Source organism: Tamandua tetradactyla, chromosome 4 (assembly GCF_023851605.1).
Source record: "Tamandua tetradactyla isolate mTamTet1 chromosome 4, mTamTet1.pri, whole genome shotgun sequence".
NCBI lineage: Eukaryota > Metazoa > Chordata > Mammalia > Pilosa > Myrmecophagidae > Tamandua > Tamandua tetradactyla.
Window position 1 is genome coordinate 125233309 of NC_135330.1, and position 22901 is coordinate 125256209.

The 22901-nt window shown below is 37.7% G+C and overlaps 2 long non-coding RNA genes across 7 annotated transcripts in view; one reads left to right on the forward strand and one right to left on the reverse strand.

Moving 5' to 3' along the window:
* LOC143679336 (uncharacterized) overlaps positions 1-22901 on the reverse strand; it is a 364318-nt gene that overhangs the window by 210220 nt on the left and 131197 nt on the right. The window lies entirely within an intron of this gene.
* LOC143679334 (uncharacterized) overlaps positions 2961-22901 on the forward strand; it is a 43498-nt gene continuing 23557 nt past the window's right edge. For all 3 annotated transcript variants that reach the window (XR_013173659.1, XR_013173660.1, XR_013173661.1), the window contains exons 1-3: positions 2961-2996; positions 5316-5470; positions 9780-9881. This is a non-coding gene — a long non-coding RNA (uncharacterized LOC143679334). The remainder of the gene's footprint in view (positions 2997-5315; positions 5471-9779; positions 9882-22901) is intronic.

Genomic DNA, 22901 nt, shown 5'->3' on the forward strand with positions numbered 1-22901 from the left:
AGTTGTAGTGGAGAGGCTGGAGGGAATTGCCTGAAAATGTAGTGCTGTATTCCAGTAGCCATGTTTCTTGATGGTGATTGAACAATGATATAACTTTCACAATGAGACTCTGTGAATGTGAAAACCATATCTCTGATGCTCCTTTTAGCTACTATATCAACAGAAGAGTAGAACATATGGAATAAAAATAAATAGTAGGGGGAACAAATGTTAAAATAAATTCAATTTGAAATAGTGGTAAACGAAAGCGAGGGATAAGGGGTATGGTACATATAGTTTTTTTCTCTATTATCATTTTATTTCTTTTTCTGTTGTCTTTTTATCTCTTTTTCTAAATCGATGCAAATGTACTAAGAAATGATGAATATGCAACTATGTGATAATATTAAGAATTACTGATTGTATATGTAGAATGGAATGATTTCTAAATGTTTTGTTTGTCAATTTTTTTAATTAATAAAAAAAGTTTAAAAAAAAGATAATATAAAGTTAAAATACACAAGCCACAGAGCTAGAGAAAATACATGGAATATCTGTAATCAGCAAAGGAATTTATATCCATAATATATATTTTAAATCTCCTATAAGCAATAAGTAAAAGACTGAAAAGCCAACAGAAAATTATGCAAAATATTTGAGCAGAGTCTTCTTAAAGATTATATCCATATGGACAAAAAACACTTATGAAAAAGTGCCCCAACTCACTGAAGATCATAAAACCACAAATTGAAAGCACAATGACAGTAGGTATATACCCACGACTAGGACTAGCAATAACAAATATAGGCAGGGAAATCCTCTCATACATGCTGTTGAGACATAAATTAGATAAATCACTTTAAAAAACAGCTTTGGTTTCATCAGTAAAGCTGACAATATACCCTATGACCCAGAAGCTCTAATTCCTAGAAATCTCATGCATGTATACTAGCATATGTATACAAGACTGCAATCATCTCATCTGCAAAAGAAAAATAGTTCAAATGCCCACCAATAGTAAAATAAATAAATCATAATTAATTCATTCAATGGAACATGATAGATGAAAATGAACAATATACACTAACAATGTGGCTGAATCTTAAAAATGTAATTCATTTGATATAAACTCAAAAACAGACAAAACTAAACCATGTCAATTTTGCATCCTAGAGGTAAAATTAAAAAGAAAAGCAAGGAAGGAATTACTATCAAAGTCAGGAAAATAATCCTCAGAAAGTGGAAGATGGACTTGTAACCAGGAAGGAATTCAAGAGTTGCTTCTGGAGAAAAATGTAATATTTCTTGATCTGAATAATCATTTTACAGTGTTCATTTTATAATGATTTGTGAAATTATACAACTAATTTATAAATTTTTGTAACTCAGTTATATTTTACAATAGTCAGTTAAAAACAAAATGGCAGTTTTCTGTCACTGTAGTAGGGCATATGAAACAAAATCTTAAGTCATTTATGAATTTGTGTTTTGATTGGGCAGTTAAAGAGGTTGTTTTCTATTTAAATTTTTATGGATGGGAGAGGAAAACTTAATGAGAAGGGGAAATGAGACATTTTTACTGATGGAAATTCTAATTTGTGAAATATATTTTAAGATATGTATTGTTTTTGTACTTTCAATTAAGACCATAAAGAGAATATTTTTAAACTCGGTTATCAAACTATTACCTTGAAGAAAGATTCACTTTCGTAAAGAGTAACCTGCCACCAAGCTGTCAATTTGTGTATCTAATTTCTGGAAAATACTTGAAAACCCTGTCTCTGGTTTCTTCCATTCAGTTTCCTAATTAGCGGCGGTTGAATTTACTAACTTGGTATTGCTCTCTCTTTCTCTCCCCTTCTCTCTCTCTCTGTCTCTCACTGACTGCTACAGTATTCTTTTGAATTTTGTTTGATTGTCCTATTTACAAATATAAGCTCCGGACAAGTTCTTTCATTTCGGCAATATTACATCCAGCCACTGTTTAAAAGTATCCACTGTGGTGCATAATAAATGTGAGAGTCTCGAAATTCCAGAAAGTTACACAGAAAACTATCTTTAAAAAAGTTACTCAGGTCTTATGACAAATCATAAGACCTACCATCTACCACCCCCCCTTTCAATTTTAAAACACAGATAATTTATTTAATTATTAGCTGGAGGGAATGTATAAAATGGAGTGTGAAACTCTCGAAGTTTCCAAAGTAATTGTGGATCTCCTCGGTTCACGAGAAACCGGAAGAGAGAAGGATGGTGTTGTGTGCTCTGCAGCTCTTCCATTGACACCAGAAAGGCCTTGCCTTCTTTCTTTCCCCCAAAATTCATTCTTTCTTGTTGAGAGATACTTTGGATAATGATAGTTGCCTTTGAAAGGATAGAATCTCGTATTTCACCAAAGAAGAAATATCAGAAACAAAATTACGAAAAAGCTACTTAGTCCCATTCCCAGCCACCGCCTGACCAGACCTTTTTCATGGCACACAAGTCTGGTCTCTTCTCATTCACTTGAGTCTCCTCAATGCTTAGTCATCTTTTTAAAAAATATTTGATCATGTCGTTCCCCTGCTGAAATACTTGAATGTTGTACTGTTCCCCACAGGCTCCATTCTAAATGAAGTGGCTTGAGATACAAAGCCCTTTGTAAACTGTGCCCAATTTACTTTTGCAACCTTGCTTCTTGCAACTCAATTCCATGTACTCTATGATCCCAAAGCATGGGACTCCTCACCAGCCTCCAGGTTATTTCATGCCTTGCCTAGAATTCTCTTTCACTGCATCTATACCTAGAACTCTCAGCTTTAGGTCACAGCGCAAAGGTTGCAACATGAGGTGTCTCTCTACTGCCCACGGGGTGTCAGTCTGCTCTGTGTTGCCAAAGCATACTGTTCTGACCTCGGCTCTAGTACTCATGACATCATACTGCAATTGTTGTTTCATCTCCAAATCTCACCCTCTAGGCTGTGAACAATCTAACACTGTGCCTTAAAAATATTAGCAGCCCCAAGCATTGGCACATGGTAACTTTCACTAAATATCATCTCAGTTTATAAATTCATACAGTTTCTTATTCTTGTACATACATATTAAGGACTGAGTATGTAAGGGACTCAAGCTTTGGGAATATAGCTGTCTCATGTGTTCTTACTGAGCTTACATGTTAAAGGGGAAAGACAGGCATCGAATAACTTCCTATACAATTAATTATTTAACTAAATTAAGTTGACACATGAAATTAACCATCACATTTCTTTAAAAAAGGAGACAGAGAAGAAATTAATGAAATCAGTGTATGCTAAAATGAAGGTAACAGCAGATGATATTATTAGATGATGTGTTTGTTTTTACTTACTTTCTTCGGACAATGACAAATAATTATAGTTTTAGTTGTCATTTACTTTAATGATTTAAGGGTTCCTTTTCTATTGCATTTATTTTAATAAAGCAAAAGTGATTTTTTTAAAAGGAAAACAGTAACTTGAAGATAATAGCAGTACATCAACATAGCAAAAAATTTTAAGATACTATCTTTAAATAATTGGTGACAAATTCTATACAATACAAAGAGGGGAAGGAAAATAATTCCAGCTAGACAGAAAATGTTTGGAGAGCTTAAGGAAAGACCTAGGTTTAGGGTTTGGGTAAGGGTTAGGGTTAGGATTAGAGAAGTTCAGCAAGAATGAGGGAGAAGGGGTAAGTTTTGGAAGATGAGGCCGAGTACACAAACAGGTGAGCATACAATAAAAATGGAAGAGAAGAATGTTTTAAGAAAGTCCAATATGGAAGAGGTGGAGAAGCAAATGTCAAGAAACTGGGAGGCAGAAGAAAAGCCAGGGGAGGGTGCATCATGGCAGCCAGTGGGGAAAAGGACTCCAAGAAGGAATGTTCAACTGTGGCCAAAGGTGCTGAGAAGACAAAATGAAAACCAAAAAGTATCCACTGAATTTAACAACCCACATGTCATTCAAATAATGAGAAAGAGAAGTGATGATATCAAATCCTTGCCTGGATTTTGGATAAATGAAAAGCCATGATCCTTTCTCCATTGTTATGTCCCAATATTTCAGATGAATGGATTTTTCCAAATTTATGACTCTGAACTGTATTCATAAAATGTTTATCCTTTGATGCAAATAAACATTGCTTTATTAGATGTTTGATTCTGAGTAAATAATTTCTCTGAGTTTCAATTTCTTCTATTGGCAAATGGGGAAACTTATACCCAAAGTGCATAGTTTGTGTAAGTTTAGGGATAATATACATGCAATTCCTGACACAAAGCAAGAAATGCTAAGTAGCTTAAATCTGTCATTCTGCTCCAGTAAGACTCCCTTCACGCACCACTAGGTCCCACTCTCCTCTAAACTTTCAGGAGTTTGATTTCTCCTTTACTATCACACATTTACCATTCGGTTGGGAGTTTCATAACAATTCCACACAATTTCAGTGTTTGGCAACAAAATGGTCTGCTGAGTGTCACAGAGTTCCAAAAATAATCACTGCTCAATAAAATACTTAAAAAACATGTAGATGAGTAGCTCACTTCCACAAAACAGGCGAGTCCCTTAAAACAAACTCTAACTCCATGAAACCCATGACATTCCATTTCCTGAGAGTAACATTTAAGAGATGCTTGGTAACCCATAAACATTGTCTTGAATAATACAGTTATTTTAAGTCAATCTTTTTAGAATAAATCACATTTATAGAAGCACATGTATGGAAGGCTGATAAAGACAATGCCATAATAATAAACAGAATTGTCATGTTTTTCCCCCCTTGTCAGTGCACACTTATTAAACACCCACGAGGTACTAGAGCTAATAGAAATGAATATGAGTTAACACATTTCTTCCAGTATTCGGGGCAGGCAAATAAAATTGATCGTATCCCATGAGAGATCAATCAGTTATTAAATGTAATATTTGCAACAATAAACATTTTTAGATTATATGACTACACACACACACACACACACACAAAGGATCTGAAACAGGCAATCTCCTATTATTCTAAACATGCTTCCTGGCTGAGCCCTGGTGTGTCCTCCTGAAGTCAATTATTATAGCCGAGCTGTTAACTCCTAAAATAGGGAGCTATACTGGAAACACTTGGGGACTAAAGAACGGGCAAAACAATATCTCAGTAAAAGTGCAGCAATGAGGCACATTTGCCCAGTGTGTCAGGACAAACTAGGATGTTATGTGGCAGCCATCCCTGAATTGTAGCACCAACCTTGGATTTTGGTACATTTTTTTTTTTTTTTTGGTACACTTTTTGAGTTTCTTTAAAAATTTTCTTTGTTCCTTTCTTTGCAACTCTTCTTACAAAATTCTCAGGTAGGATTGCTCCTAAACGCTGTACCAAAGAGAAGGCTGAGCGGCATTTGTAGAGGAGAGCCCATGCAAAAAGACAGCTTAAGTGATCTGAAATGAAGATGCTGGAAGTATGACCCTGGGCAATTCTGCAGTGCCCTTGCTGAGCGTCTATTTAGGTGAGTGAACATCCTCTAATGCAACCGACTAGGACCAGATGATTTTCCAGAGTATAATGCTATCTTTTTTTGTGCTTATAACACCGCTATAATAAATACCATCCAAATTTATGCTGCAAGTCATTGGTTTGTTACTTTGCAATTAGGCGGGTCAGGAGAACTTTTTTGTATTTCTATTAGGCATACCTAACATTTTCAGTAAATCATTTTGTGTGCTGTAATATTGTTAAAATAGATGTAAAAAAATTAAAACATTCAATTTAGCCTACAAAATTTTAAACCACAGAAACAAATCAATAACTTCAAAAGTTATCTGAAATCACAGAGAAGGTGAAGAGAAACAGTTGGGTGATCCAAGGTATACCCCTATTTTAAATTGAGGTATAATTTTCACACAATAGAATGCACAGCTCTTAAATGTTATATTTTGTTGAGTTTTGACAAATGGATATAGTCACTTGTGAAACTTGCAGACCTATTATACGAAAGGACATTTCTATCATCCAGAAAGTTCCCTCATGCCCCTTATTACTAAATCCTCCCCATCATGTTCCATCAGAAACAACCACTCTTCTGATTTCTCTTGCCATAGTTTTGCCGGCCCTAAAATTATACCAAAAAATTTAAATACACACTTTTATGATTGGCTTCTTTCATTCAGCACAACGGTTTTGAAAGTCATCCATCTATTTACATATTTTAGTAGTTCTTTGTTTTTATTGCAGAGTAGTATTTTATTACACATATTCAATCTGTTCAGCCATTTCCTTGTTGATAAAGAATTGGGTCGTTACCAGTTTAGGGTTATCATAAAATAAAGCTGCTATGGACATTCTTGTACAACCATGTTTGTCAATGTACTGTTATTTATTTGGGGTAACTATAAGCAAATAGCTGAGTCATACGATGGGATAATTGGAATTTTAAAAAATACTGCCAAATACTTTTCCAAATTAATTGTATCATTTTCATACACCTTTCTCCACTGTAAGAGAGTGCCAATTGCTATAAATAATTATCAACATCTAGTCTTTTCCGCTTTTTAAAATTTGGCTATTCTTGTAGGTAGGTACTGATGTCATATAGTTTCAATTTTCATAATCTCAATAACTACTGATGATGAACATTTTTCATATGCCCTCTTCTTTTGTAAGTGTCTATTCAAGTTGTTGCTCATTTATTAAAAATAGTTTCGTTTGTCTTTTTAATTGATTTGTAAGAGTTCTTTCATATTCCGATATGCCCTTTGTCTGATATATGTATTCCAAATATTTTCTCCCAGTCTCAAGCTTTTGATGAGAAGTTTTTAATATTTATGAAGTATATATTATCAATTTTTCATTTCAGTAATTGCAATTTTGCCGTTCCAGAATTTCCATTTTTTATAGCTTCTATTTCTCTACTGAGATTTCCCATCAGTGTATTAATCATATTCATTCTTTCCTTTAAATTCTTAAACATATTTAAATTGCTGTTTTAAAGTTTTTGTCGCTAATTCCAATATCTCTGTCATCTGTGAAACAACCTCTAACTGTTTTTATTTTTTGCCTGGTTACAGATCACATGATTTCTTGCTTTTACGCCTATGTAGCAATAGTTGTTATATGCTAAGTATTTTGTTGAGAGTCTGTGTTTTTTTTTTTTTATCCTCCTTTGAAAAGTGTTTTGGGAGGAAATTAATTTAATAGTGAATCACCTCCATTGCTAAGTGGGCAAATAGTATTCCTTTTCTACATCTAAAATAGCTTTGCACCTAAATTGTGAGATTTCAAGGGCCTAAACTGAATACCCCTGGTGTTCAGCAAAGCTCTAGCTGACTGGACTCCTACCACCCTCAGAAACGGGCGACCTCCAGAATTTATATTTAGTTTCACAGCTCCGCAGCTTCACTGAGTCTTCCCCTGTGCTCTCACAGATTAATATTTGGTCATAAACTTAAAGGGATTCCTAGGCATATTTCCTTCTTAGTATAGCTCCTTTCTTCTCTCAAAACCCGACCTACAGATTCCAACCTCCTCAGCAGCCCTAACCTCCAATTTCTGCCTTCTAAAATCACCAAGACCTCGTGTTCTGTTTGGACTCCATCTCCCTGCTTTGCATTCAGGATATTATTTTGGCAGAAAATAATAGTGATCATGGGGCTCACGTTTTGTGCTTTCTTTCCCTCAGAGATCACAGTCCTCTTTGTTTGTCACTGAATGTCTAAACCAGTTGCTTCCCGTACGGTGTACAGTTTGACAGCTATTTATGTGAGTGGGCCCATTAGAGTGCCAGTTACTCTGTCATAGCCACAGGAGTCCCTCCAGATATGTTATATGCAAAAGCAAAGTAACACAGATCTTGGACACTAATCGGTAAAAGGCCAAGACAAACACAGACTTCAAAGTTTTTGAATAGAAACGCAAAAACAAAACCAAACAAAAAACAAGCCAAAAAAAAAAAATTGCTTACATAAGAGTAAACTCCCTGATTCTCTCAACCTCAGTACATAACAGATTCCTTTTTGCATTATGCCATCAGCTAAGTGAATTTCAACTTAGCAATTAAAAAAAAAAAATAGCACCAAAGATGAGCCAAATATACTTTATACATTCTTAGGGAAAACATACAAGATAGGATTACTGAAAATCAGATCTGAGCTGAGCTATACATGACCATTGATTTCACTTCTTTTCCTCCCTTGACAGAACTTTTTCAGGGATGGGCTTTTGTATATTCAAAGTTGAAGGTGAATTCTGTGGTTGTAGCCTTGTACACCTTAAACTAAATATACAAGTCTTCTGTCACTTAGCCCAAGCTATTCCACGCCTGCATCTGTGTTTTCTTACCTACCTTTCCCCACCACTACTGCCTTGCCACACACACACAAAATGGCCCCAAGACAGCAGACCCAACATGACCTTGTCAGGGATGCCAATAGCCAATCAGGATATAACGCAAGATGAATTGGTGCCACTTTCATTATCATTTTTTCACTATTCCATCACGTCTGCCATCATGGCTTAGCATCAGCTGATTTTTTTAGTGGTGTGTTAAAAAATAAAAAAGTGAGAAGACAAATACAGTTTTACTAATTTAAATGTAAACAATTAAAACATAGGATGATCTAACCAGTATTGTATGATCTCACTGATATGAAACAATTAGAATAAGCAGACTCCTAGCATCAGAATCTAGAATATAGGGTTACCCTGACTGGGTTAGGGGAAGGGAATGGGAAGTCAATGTTTAAACTGTACATTTTCTATTTGGGTTGATTATAAAGGTTTGGTAATACACGGTGGTCACTGGTGGCATAACACTGAGAAAATAATTAATAGGACTTAATTATACATGTAAATGTAGTTAAAGGTGGAAGTTTTAGGTTGTATAGATGTTACTAGAATAAACATTTTTTTAAAACCATATAGAACTGTAAAACACAGTGAACCCTATTGTAAATGATGGACTATAGTTACTAGTACAAGTATGAAAATGTTCTTTTATGAAGTACAACAAATATACCACACTATTGCAAGGTGTAAATAATAGGGTAGCCTGGGTATTCGGGTTGTTCAGTGGTAGGATGCTTGCCTGCCATGCGGAAGAACTGGCTTTGATTTCCAGCCCATGCATCCCCTAAAAAGAAAGAAAGAAAGAAACAGCAATAATAATAATAATAATAATAATAATAATAATATTAATAATAGGGTGTTCTGTGGGAACTCTGTATTTTATGAATTTTATGCATGATTTTTCTGTAAACCTACAAATTCTCTAATTAAAAAAAATAGGATGCCTTCTAGATGAAAGTATGATGACTACAATATAAACATGCATTTTTTTTTTACAGTGCAAATTCTGCACTTCTACCTACAAAATTTGGTAGTGGAGGCTGGTGGGTGGAACCGGGTGTAGACAGTAGAGATGGTTACAATGCAGAAAGCCTCTTGGATAGAAAGGAGAAAAAAACCAAAATGGAATCTTCTCAGAGGTGAAAATGGCTAAAATTCAAAAATGCTTTTACCAAGAATCCATCAAAAGAAGAAATATAGACTAAAAGAGTAACTGAAGCAAAAGAGCAGCAGAGGGAGAGCATAAGAAAAAGAGATCAGAAATAAGAAATCCCTTCATCTAGTTTAAAGTTAAAATGACTCGCGGTGGAGTAGACCTTCAAGTGTAAAGAAGTGAACTAAACTTATTTGTGTAGACAAGGAAAAGGGGGCAGTGTAAAGGTCTCCATACCTTTCACATGCAATTAACTCAGTAAGGTAAGGCTGATCATGCCACTACAAATTGTTGGACTAAGCCCTTGTGTTTCCTTTCTCAGTTGGCAGTCTTTATTTCTGGTGGAATGCTGGCTATGCTCTCCAGTCCTAATCCATGATCTGCCTTCGTACATCCTGACATTCTTTTATCCTGCCCGAACAAGGTAAACAAGTGCTGGGCATATTATTCATACATAAATTGTTTAATTCTCACAAGACCGAGTAAGGAAGGGATGAAGCAGCTGAGGCTGAGAGAATTTAAATTCATTCTCTAAATTCATCTTACTCAGTGCCCAAGGTTGTGTTCGTTCCATTACCGTGCCTTATTTTCTTTCCTCAGGTTCTGAATATTTTGAAATAATGGTAGGATCTGTCTGGGTGACCCTTTCCAAAAACCAAACATCAGCTTCTGTTTGTACAAATTGCACTATATGACAGGAGACAGCGTCTCATTCCTGGTTCCTTTAGAGCCATTAATCAAAAATGATGGAATTAAATAAAATTGAGGATTAAATTGTATAATGTCGATAAAGTATCTAATCCTGTAACTGGCTCCTCTTCAACATGTGTCCAAATCTTAGAGAGTTTGTATCACCCCAGTAGCAAACCCCTTACCACTCATGGAAAGTTAGATCCCATTATCTATGGTAAATACCCTGAAAGAAATGTAAAATCTCAGAAGATGTTTTCCACTATGAAGCGGTATTGCCTAACAGGTAATCTTGACCTGGTTTTGCACTAAGTAGGCCAGAGTCTTGATTATAATATTCACCTAGGATGGGTCTGAGGTGAGTGCTAAGTCAGCACATACTTTTAGAGTAGTAATCATTGTTAAAATATTTAAATACTTCCATTCAATTGGTAAATAGCAACTGCAACAAGCAGTCACATGAATTAATAATACAAATTCTAGCACATATGGTTTATTTCAGAAACCAAAGAAACATTGTGATTCCAAGCCATTTTTTCCGAGATCAGGCACTGGGCAGAGAGCTGAAGGCTTACTCCAGAAATCTTGAGAAATTGTGTCATGGATGAAAAATATTTGGGGGTGGGTAAGAGGGCTATCCAGCCAAACTGAGGATAACTTATTCTATGCACCTCCAAAAGAAATATCCTCCCCAAGTTGTAAAGCAGGGATCCTGCTCAGGTAGTAAGTGGGTAGTCTGCAGGGAGCTAGAGTCAAACACACGTGCTGGAATGGTCTCTCCAGTTTATTTTTCAGGGCACTGCTTTTTTGACAATTCATTCCCTGGTGAGGGTTTACCATTGCTATGAATGGTGAAAGGTCAAGTGAGAGGTTATCTGAAAATCATCCAAGGCACATTTACTGGAGAGAGGAGCACACACCCCAGTGAGTGACCATGAAGTCCTATTTGTCACACCCTCCTGATTTGGTCTCATACCCTCCCATCCTTCCTCCCCATGCCTGCCAGCTCCCACATTCTGGGCAGCATACCAAGCCTCCTTGTCTCCTGGCAAAGCAAGTCCCCCACCTCCCTCGACATCGGTAACTGCAGTTTGCACTCTCTCCCATCTCTTCTTTCTCCATCATATTTTTATTTCAGTTAATAACTTGGCAGCAATCAGTCACCACCTCATCGCCATGGGGTGTACAGCTGTCTCATGTTCCTTAGTGGAACTGGGAAGAAAAAAGCCCAGGTTCTTGGCTCTCAAATTCTCTCTCAACCAACTTCCACATATTCCTTGCTCTTCCACTGCATCTCCTCTGCCTCTCCCTCCAGCTCGTGTTATCAGAGCCTGGGTTTTTGGCTAACCCACAGAGGGAGGAAAGAGAAATGAAGAAGGGGTGTACATGTGAAGAACAATGGGAGGCATTAAAGCTAACGGGGAGGCAGCCTGCGAAACAACCCCCCTGTGTCTGACACAAACCCCAGACACCTAATGACTAAATAAATGAATGGGGGACAGACTGAAGCTCCTCTCTGTGTCAAAGCATGACGCTGCCAGAGACATCACTTACTGGGGACTGTATGACCGACATCTCCAATGGCGTACTCTAAGATGACTTCTGTTGTGCTTGCCTTGCCTGACAGTTACCTCTGCAACATCCATGCTCTTGGTCATGTATCTACATCTTTTGCAGCAATAACAGGAGGAATATTTTCAACTCCATTGACGGCAGCAGTCAGTTTCTGATTAAGAATTATGTTGAGAATCTATTCGGTGGGAGTTGCAGTGTTCTCGTAAATTGTTGAAGATACTCTGTCCCTACCCAGGAAATACTTCCAGTCCTTTCTTGCCTAATATCAGACACTTGAAGCTACTATAGAGGGTGAAGATGCAAGAATGTTAATATGCCTAATTTTCTATTTTTCCAGGGAGTTAGTACAGCCCAAAAGAAAGTCCACTGTTAGGATAAAATCAATCAATCAGTTTCTCTCTCTCTCTCTCTCTCTCTGTCACACACACACATACATGCACATGCACACACGCACACCAGCCTTTCTCCCTATCTTTGACACACTGTTGCATGAAGATTAGTGTTGGGAGCTACTGCAGCCCCCTGCTGACCAGAAACACAGATAACAAGCACACTACAGATGACGATGCAGAGGTACAGAAGGACCTCAGGATCTTAACGATTTCTCAAGCTAATAAACCAACCAAGAAAAAGTCACCCTAGACTTCTTATTAGTAAAACAGTACACTTCCTTGAAGACACTTTTTTTTTTCCCTAGTGTAGCTGAAAGTATCCGAACAGAAACTAATATTCCTTGAAAGAAACTCACACCTTTAGGGTGGCAAATCTTTCATTCTCAGTCAATTGCCTGTCTGGATAGACCATCCCTAGGAAGTAACAAAGAACCCAAAGAAATAGTGGAATTTGAAAGGATCACAGAAATTCAGAAATGGAAGGGACATCCATAGGCACCTGAGCACTCTTTTCTACAACACTGCTCCCAGCTAATCGAGCTTATGTTTAAGCCTTTTGTTCTAGTTTGCTAGCTGCCAGAATGCAATATACCAGAAACAGAATGGCTTTTAAGAGGGGAAATTTAGTAAGTTGCTACTTTTCAGTTCTAAGGCCGAGAAAATGTCCCAGTTAAAGCAAGTCTATAGAAATGTCCAATCTAAGGCATCCAGGGAAAGATACCTTAGTTCAAGAAGGCTGATGAAGTTCAGGGTTTCTCTCTCAAGTGAGAAGGCACATGGTAAGCATGGTCAGGTTTCCTCTCTCAGCTGGAAGGGCACATGGCAGACATGGCATCATCTTCCAGCTTCTTCTCCTGGCTTCCAGTTTCATGAAGCTCCCTGGGAGGCATTTTGCTTTTTTATCTCTAAAGGTCACTGGCTCATGGATTCTCTGCTTCGTGGTGCTGCAGCATTCTCTGCTCTCTCCAAATCTCTTATTCTCCAAAATGTTTCCTCTTTTATAGGACTCCAGTAAACAAATCAAGACCCACCCAAATGGGTGGAGACATGTAGTCACCTAATCCAGTTTAACAACCACTCTTGATTAAATCACACCCCAAGGGAGATTATCTAATTACAGATTCAAATATACAGTATTGAATAGGGAGTATTCTGCCATCACGAAATGGGATTTTGATTAAAACATGGCTTTTCTAGGGTCCATACATCATTTCAAAGCAGCACACCTTTCAAGACAGCAGATTCGTCTCCTGAAGCAGTCAAACTCTCTTCCCTCTTCTTTATATTATATTTTTAAATTTCCCTTTTAGACCACAGGATAGCAAATACCTTAGGAGAAAGAGAGGAATTCAGTGACATTCATTCTTTCATTAATACACATTTGTAAAGTGCACTGGGCTGCAATGACACCACAAGACTTCAGGGAAGATGACATATTGAATACTTTATCTTTTTCTTGAATTTTTCTAAAACAATAACATATGCTTTGGGTTGACTTAAAGAAAGTGAGCAAGATTAACATTTATTTTAATGGCTCAAAAGGCCATTAAAATGTGTTTAATGATTGATGGGTTGATCTGAAATTTCTTGTGTACCTGTAATATCGTATTGAGATGTTGTATTATTCTAAGATTCCAAAAGTCTTTAACAATATTTAATAGAACTATTCTAGCATTATTCCATCAAGCATGAGATCTCAAAATTGCAGTGTAGGCGCGGCGCCCAAGCCCGCAGCAGCCGAGCCGCCCGACCTCCTCCTCCCCTCTCTTTCTCCGCCGGCCCGCCGCGCGGCACCCAAGCCCCGCAGCAGCCGAGCCGCCCGACCTCCTCCTCCCCTCTCTTTCTCCACCGGCCCGCCGCGCGGCGCCCAAGCCCCGCAGCAGCCGAGTCGCCCGACCTCCTCCTCCCCTCTCTTTCTCCGCCGGCCTGCCGCGCGGCGCCCAAGCCCGCAGCAGCCGAGCCGCCCGACCTCCTCCTTCCCTCTCTTTCTCCGCCGGCCCGCCGCGCGGCGCCCAAGCCCCGCAGCAGCCGAGCCGCCCGACCTCCTTCTCCCCTCTCTTCCCCCTCCTGCTCCGGCTGCTCTCCAACCACCACGGTGCCCTCTTCCCCCGCCTTCACCGTGCTCCTCCGCCACCAGCCTCGACAGCCTTGCTGCCCTCACCTTTCCTCCTCCAGAACAGCTACTGGGGGAGTGGAGATAATACAGAGCAGCTCCCGGAACCACGAGGGAGATCAAAGGGACAGCGTACCCCATCCTGGAACGGCTGACTATCTGGGAGAACCAGCTCCGGTGAGATCACCAAGGGGCACGGGCTTTCCTGGGTGGGACGGCAAGCGACCGGAGTCCCTCCCTTCCACCTTCCTGGGCCAGCTGGTAGAATTGGACAGGCGGTCCCCTTAGGCCGCGGCGGCTGGTGCCCCCACCACACGAGGCCCCCCGGAACAACTGAGATAGTTGGGTCGGAAATCCCCAGACTGCGGAGAACAGTGACCGGGGGATCCCTTCCAAACACGTGACTCCCCCGTTGGCTGGGAACAGTGTACTCTCCCGGGCTGCGACACCTGGCGCCCTCCCGCCACACTTGGTGCCCCGGGCCGAGTGGCTAATTTGGCCGGACGCTCTCCTGTGCTGCGATGGCCGGCGACCCTCCCCGCGTTTGGAACCCTGGGCCGGCTGGCATTCTTCCAAGACGCTTCGGTTGCCGAACCTCCCCTACGGCGAGAGTTTTCCAGAGTTGAGGGACCCACAGCAACTTTCGCTGGTGGAACCCACAGACAGGCGTGTGCCACGAGCGCCACCTACTGGGCAGGATAGGAAGAACAGAACCCAGAGATTGCGCAGAAAAATCTTTCAAGCTGTGGGGTCGAACACCCGGGGAAATCTGACTAAATGCCCAGACGCCAGCAGAAGATAACAGATCACGCTCATAAAATTGAACATATGGCCCAGTCAAACGAAGAAACCAATAGTTCAAATGAGATACAGGAGCTGAAACAACTAATGCTGAATATACGAACAGAAATGGAAAACCTCTTCAAAAATGAAATCGATAAATTGAGGGAGGACATGAAGAAGACATGGGCTGAACATAAAGAAGAAATAGAAAAACTGAAAAAACAAATCACAGAACTTATGGAAGTGAAAGATAAAGTAGAAAAGATGGAAAAAACAATGGATACCTACAATGACAGATTTAAAGAAACAGAAGATAGAATTAGTGATTTGGAGGATGAAACATCTGAATTCCAAAAAGAAACAGAAACTATCCGGAAAAGAATGGAAAAATTTGAACAAGGTATCAGGGAACTCAAGGACAATGTGAACCGTACAAATATACGTGTAGTGGGTATCCCAGAAGGAGAAGAGAAGAGAAAAGGAGGAGAAAAACTAATGGAAGAAATTATCACTGACAATTTCCCAACTCTTATGAAAGACCTAAAATTACAGATCCAAGAAGTGCAGCGCACCCCAAAGAGATTAGACACAAATAGGTGTTCCCCAAGACACTTACTAGTTAGAATGTCAGAGGTCAAAGAGAAAGAGAGGATCTTGAAGGCAGCGAGAGAAAAACAATCCGTCACATACAAGGGAAACCCAATAAGACTATGTGTAGATTTCTCAGCAGAAACCATGGAAGCTAGAAGACAGTGGGATGATATATTTAAGTTACTAAAAGAGAAAAACTGCCAGCCAAGACTCCTATATCCAGCAAAATTGTCCTTCAAAAATGAGGGAGAAATTAAAACATTCTCAGACAAAAAGTCACTAAGAGAATTTGTGACCAAGAGACCAGCTCTGCAAGAAATACTAAAGGAAGCACTAGAGTCAGATACAAAAAGACAGAAGAGAGAGACATGAAGAAAAGTGTAGAAAGAAGGAAAGTCAGATATGATATATATAATACAAAAGGCAAAATGGTAGAGGAAAATATTATCCAAACAGTAATAACTCTAAATGTCAATGGACTGAATTCCCCAATTAAAAGACATAGACTGGCAGAATGGATTAAAAAACAGGATCCTTCTATATGCTGTCTACAGGAAACACATCTTAGACCCAAAGATAAATATAGGTTGAAAGTGAAAGGTTGGGAAAAGATATTTCATGCAAACAACAACCAGAAAAGAGCAGGAGTGGCTATACTAATATCCAACAAATTAGACTTCAAATGTAAAACAGTTAAAAGAGACAAAGAAGGACACTATATACTATTAAAAGGAACAATTAAGCAAGAAGACATAACAATCATAAATATTTATGCACCAAACCAGAATGCCCCAAAATACGTGAGGAATACACTGCAAACAATGAAGAGGGAAATAGACACATATACCATAATAGTTGGAGACTTCAATTCACCACTCTCATCAATGGACAGAACATCTACACAGAGGATCAATAAAGAAATAGAGAACCTGAATATTACTATAAATGAACTTGACTTAACAGACATTTATAGGACATTACATCCCACAACAGCAGGATACACCTTTTTTTCAAGTGCTCATGGATCATTCTCAAAGATAGACCATATGCTGGGTCACAAAGCAAGTCTTAACAAATTTAAAAATATTGAAATCATACACAACACTTTCTCGGATCATAAAGGAATGAAGTTGGAAATCAATAATAGGCGGAGGACCAGAAAATTCATAAATACATGGAGGCTCAACAACACACTCTTAAACAACAAGTGGGTCAAAGAAGAAATTGCAAGAGAAATTAGTAAATACCTAGAGGCAAATGAAAATGAAGATACAACATATCAAAACTTATGGGACGCAGCAAAGGCAGTGCTAAGAGGGAAATTTATTGCCCTAAATGCCTTTATCAGAAAAGAAGAAAAGGCAAAAATGCAGGAATTAACTGTCCAATTGGAAGAACTGGAGAAAGAACAGCAAACTAATCCCAAAGCAAGCAAAAGGAAAGAAATAACAAAGATTAGAGCAGAAATAAATGAAATTGAAAACATGAAAACAATAGAGAAAATCAATAAGACCAGAAGTTGGTTCTATGAGAAAATCAACAAGATTGATGGGCCCTTATCAAGATTGACAAAAAGAAGAAGAGAGAGGATGCAAATAAATAAGATTAGAAATGAAAGAGGAGACATAACTACTGACCTCACAGAAATAAAGGAGGTAATAACAGGATACTATGAACAACTTTATGCTAATAAATACAACAATTTAGAAGAAATGGACAGGTTCCTGGAAAGACATGAACAACCAACTTTGACTCAAGAAGAAATAGACGACCTCAACAAACCAATCACAAGTAAAGAGATTGAATTAGTTATTCAAAAGCTCCCTAAAAAGAAAAGTCCAGGACCAGACGGCTTCACATGTGAATTCTATCAAACATTCCAGAAAGAATTAGTACCTACTCTCCTCAAACTCTTCAACATAATCGAAGTGGAGGGAAAACTACCTAATTCATTCTATGAAGTCAACATCACCCTCATACCAAAACCAGGCAAAGATATTACAAAAAAAGAAAACTACAGACCAATCTCTCTAATGAATACAGATGCAAAAATCCTCAATAAAATTCTAGCAAATCGTATCCAACAACACATTAAAAGAATTATACATCATGACCAAGTAGGATTCATCCCAGGTATGCAAGGATGGTTCAACATAAGAAAATCAATTAATGTAATACACCATATCAACAAATCAAAGCAGAAAAATCACATGATCATCTCAATTGATGCATAGAAGGCATTTGACAAGATTCAACATCCTTTCCTGTTGAAAACACTTCAAAAGATAGGAATACAAGGGAACTTCCTTAAAATGATAGAGGGAATATATGAAAAACCCACAGCTAATATCATCCTCAATGGGGAAAAATTGAAAACTTTCCCCCTAAGATCAGGAACAAGACAAGGATGCCCACTATCACCACTATTATTCAACATTGTGTTGGAAGTTCTAGCCAGAGCAATTAGAAAAGAAAAAGAAATACAAGGCATCAAAATTGGAAAGGAAGAAGTAAAACTATCACTGTTTGCAGACGATATGATACTATATGTAGAAAACCCAGAAAAATCCACAACAAAATTACTAGAGCTAATAAATGAGTACAGCAAAGTAGCAGGCTACAAGATCAACATTCAAAAATCTGTAGTTTTTCTATACACTAGTAATGAACAAGCTGAGGCGGAAATCAAGAAACGAATCCCATTTACAATCGCAACTAAAAGAATAAAATACCTAGGAATCAATTTAACCAAAGAGACAAAAAACCTATATAAAGAAAACTACAAAAAACTGTTAAAAGAAATCACAGAAGACCTAAATAGATGGAAGGGCATACCGTGTTCATGGATTGGAAGACTAAATATAGTTAAGATGTCAATCCTACCTAAATTGATTTACAGATTCAATGCAATACCAATCAAAATCCCAACAACTTATTTTTCAGAAATAGAAAAACCAATAAGCAAATTTATCTGGAAGGGCAGGGTGCCCCGAATTGCTAAAAACATTTTGAGGAAAAAAAACGAAGCTGGAGGTCTCGCGCTACCTGACTTTAAGGCATATTATGAAGCCACAGTGGTCAAAACAGCATGGTATTGGCATAAAGATAGATATATCGACCAATGGAATCGAATAGAGTGCTCAGATATAGACCCTCTCATCTATGGACATTTGATCTTTGATAAGGCAGTCAAGCCAACTCACCTGGGACAGAGCAGTCTCTTCAATAAATGGTGTCTAGAGAACTGGATATCCATATGCAAAAGAATGAAAAAAGACCCATCTCTCACACCCTATACAAAAGTTAACTCAAAATGGATCAAAGATCTAAACATTAGGTCTAAGACCATAAAACAGATAGAGGAAAATGTTGGGAGATATCTTATGGATCTTACAACTGGAGGTGGTTTTATGGACCTTAAACCTAAAGCAAGAACACTGAAGAAGGAAATAAATAAATGGGAGCTCCTCAAAATTAAACACTTTTGTGCATCAGAGAACTTCATCAAGAAAGTAGAAAGACAGCCTACACAATGGGAGACAATATTTGGAAACGACATATCAGATAAAGGTCTAGTATCCAGAATTTATAAAGAGATTATTCAACTCAACAACAAAAAGACAGCCAACCCAATTACAAAATGGGAAAAAGACTTAAACAGACACCTACCAGAAGAAGAAATATGGATGGCCAAGAGGCACATGAAGAGATGCTCAATGTCCCTGGCCATTAGAGAAATGCAAATCAAAACCACAATGAGATATCATCTCACACCCACCAGAATGGCCATTATCAACAAAACAGAAAATGACAAGTGCTGGAGAGGATGCGGAGAAAGAGGCACACTTATCCACTGTTGGTGGGAATGTCAAAGGGTGCAACCACTGTGGAAGGCAGTCTGGCGGTTCCTCAAAAAGCTGAATATAGAATTGCCATACGACCCAGCAATACCATTGCTAGGTATCTACTCAAAGGACTTAAGGGCAAAGACACAAACGGACATTTGCACACCAATGTTTATAGCAGCGTTATTTACAATTGCAAAGAGATGGAAACAGCCAAAATCTCCATCAACAGAAGAGTGGCTAAACAAACTGTGGTATATACATACGATGGAATATTATGCAGCTTTAAGACAAGATAAACTTATGAAGCATGTAATAACATGGATGGACCTAGAGAATATTATGCTGAGTGAATCCAGCCAAAAACTAAAGGACAAATACTGTATGGTCCCACTGATGTGAACGGACATTCGAGAATAAACTTGAAATATGTCATTGGTAACAGAGTTCAGCAGGAGTTAGAAACAGGGTAAGACAATGGGTAATTGAAGCTGAAGGGATACAGACTGTGCAACAGGACTAGATACAAAAACTCAAAAATGGACAGCACAATAATACCTAATTGTAAAGTAATCATGTTAAAATACTGAATGAAGCTGCATCTGAGCTATAGGGTTTTTTTTGTTTTTGTTTGCTTGTTGGTTTGTTTGTTGTTGTTGTTTTTTACTATTACTACTACTTTTATTTCTTTTCTTTATATTAACATTTTATATCTTTTTCTGTTGTGTTGCTAGTTCCTCTAAACCGATGCAAATGTACTAAGAAACAATGATCATGCATCTATGTGATGATGTTAAGAATTACTGAGTGCATATGTAGAATGGTATGATTTCTAAATGTTGTGTTAATTTCTTTTTTTTTTTCTTTCCGTTAATAAAAAAAAAAAAAAAAAAAATTGCAGTGTATTTTAGGCCTTAGACAGGAACCACATAGTATGAAAACAGAAATAGAATTATATAGTACAGTCATTGATCTCACAAATGTTTCTGTTTGCTGGAGTAGTATGGAATCCTGCACCCCAAAACAGACTTACACATTTTTAATGTCCTCTTAATCATTTCAGATACATACACCCATCTTTTAAATAAAAAATAAGACTGTATCATTCATTCCACACCATAGAATTATCTTCTAAACAGGCATTTGTGAAATACTTGTTTTGGCAAAGCAATGACAGTCGAGATAACTTGCATTGCATGCTTCTTTGATCCTTTGCATTTTACCCAAAAAAAAATCCTGTTGTTTAGGGGAAAAGACAAGCATATTCAAGATCAGGTACCATTAATGAAAGTTTATTTCCTCAAATAAGTTATATATGTAGGCATAGGTTGGGAATTCCACCAGCATCTAGCAATCACCACAGAAAGCATGAAGCAGGCCGTTCATCTTTTAGGACGAATCACATCCGAAGTTAAAATTTGTCCCAAATGCCCTCCAACTACAAAGCACTGAGCACCATGCTGAGGTTGGTGTGTCTATAAACAATTTGGGTTTTATGATCTCATAGTCCACTTATATAGAAAAGTACTCATTGTCACAAATTGTGTTGTTAGCTTAGAACTTCTGAAACTAATACCCATGAACTTCATTCTAACACAATGTTGTATGAACAGTTTCATTTTCAGTATTTGCCTGCCATTGTGCCACAGGAAATGAATATTCCCTAAAAAACATAAAGTAGGATGCTAAGTGCTGTATTGTGGGTATTTTTGGTTTCTTTTGCTGACTATGGAAACAAAATGGTTAATTTTGTGGTTAACAGCTGCCCAAGCCACTTTTTAAAAAAACTCAACTCCAGGAACATCACTTTTCTCTGGTTCAAATCCTTTACACCTTAATCTGAAAGTCAAATGAGCTTTTCTAGACAAAAGAAATAAGAGCTAGGGTGTGCCACTGGGTTTATTTTTAATTGGAAAAAGAATTCCTCTTTCTTAAAAGTCAGGTAATGATTTCAATGTGTTTCTAAGCAAGACCTGAATAAAATATTAGACAATCATGCTCAAAAGCTATTAGTGGCTTTCTAATCAATTACAAAGAGAGGTAGTTTTGCAAGCAATTGGGGTTTTCTTTATTTGTACGTGTGGAGTTCAGGAGAAATTTACCAACTCTTTCATTTTTTTGAAACTTTCATCAGATGAAGCACAGAGTTTCTAGTTCTTGGTGGATGAATAGCAATAATATTCCTATGTATTAACTGATAAATATAACACAGTCCAAAGCGCTAGAGCAATAAATACAGTGTTTCAAAAGACAAAATCCAGATCTGCAGAGGAGGAAATACGTCCTTTTACACCATTTCATCTTTCCACTGCTAACAGTGTTATTCTAGGGCAGAATCTGATGATTATTTTCATATTTCTGGAGCCAAACTCAAAGGCTAGAACCTGATATGTTTTCAGATAAAGAGATTTTTTATTGAATTAGTCAACTGAAACTTCAATTTGGAATGAAATTTGGATCTTGCTTTTTCAGCTCTGACCAAAAGTCTTCCATGACCACCTGATCTGCGTGCCTATACCATACCGTGAATGACTGCATAGGCAGTTGCTAAAAATGTATAACTTTTATTTAGAGAAAAAGTTGTCTGACTTAGGATCAGAAAGCAAAAAAAAAGAAGGAATGATGTGTGACCAAGTTTCAACATCTTCTTCTCTGAACGCTTTAGTATTAGATGCAAACAGAATTTCATAGGAGATGAGATATATGGTGTATTGGGTTCCTATTTGTAGTTGATAACTTTTGACAGTTGTGTTAAATTTCAGGGTGAAGGAAGAGAAAATGACAAAGTGCCAAAGTAGATAAAACTCCAATCTTACCTTTAGAAACAGTTCTCTGATTCCCGCAAAGTAAAGCTCTTACAAGGATATAAATCCAACTGTGCTTCACTGTAGATTTTGCATGCTGGAGGCTCAATTAAGGGACAGTGAACATGACCAGGGTTTATTTCCATTAACATACAAAAACTCCATTTAAGGAACATTTAAATAGTGACAAAAGAATTGCTTCCCCACTGCATCTTTTAAAGTACTCTGGCACAATATTTCTTGTCCTGCTGATAATCATTTTTTCCTTCCTGCTGTTCATCCATTCCCTACTTTTGACGACTAAGTATCTACTTTGAATTTTTTTTTTTTAAGAAAACTAAAGTGAATAGTAAAATAAATCCTAATCACTTGGCCTGAAGACAAAGTGTAATGACCACCCTTTGAAATATTATAAACAAAATCTAAAATGTAAGAACTTTATACACCTTCAATATACAGTGAGAAGGTATTTTTTTTAACACTAGCAAAAGGCATTAAAGTATGTTCTAAGAGATTTTAAATTCATTACCAGTTATGTTTTCACTTCAGTTCTAAAGGCAAAATTGACAGTGCTCTTTGAATAAAAATGAAAAGTAAATTTCACAGTCAGAAATTCTAGTGACTGCAAGCCGTTGTTCCATGGGACTTTAG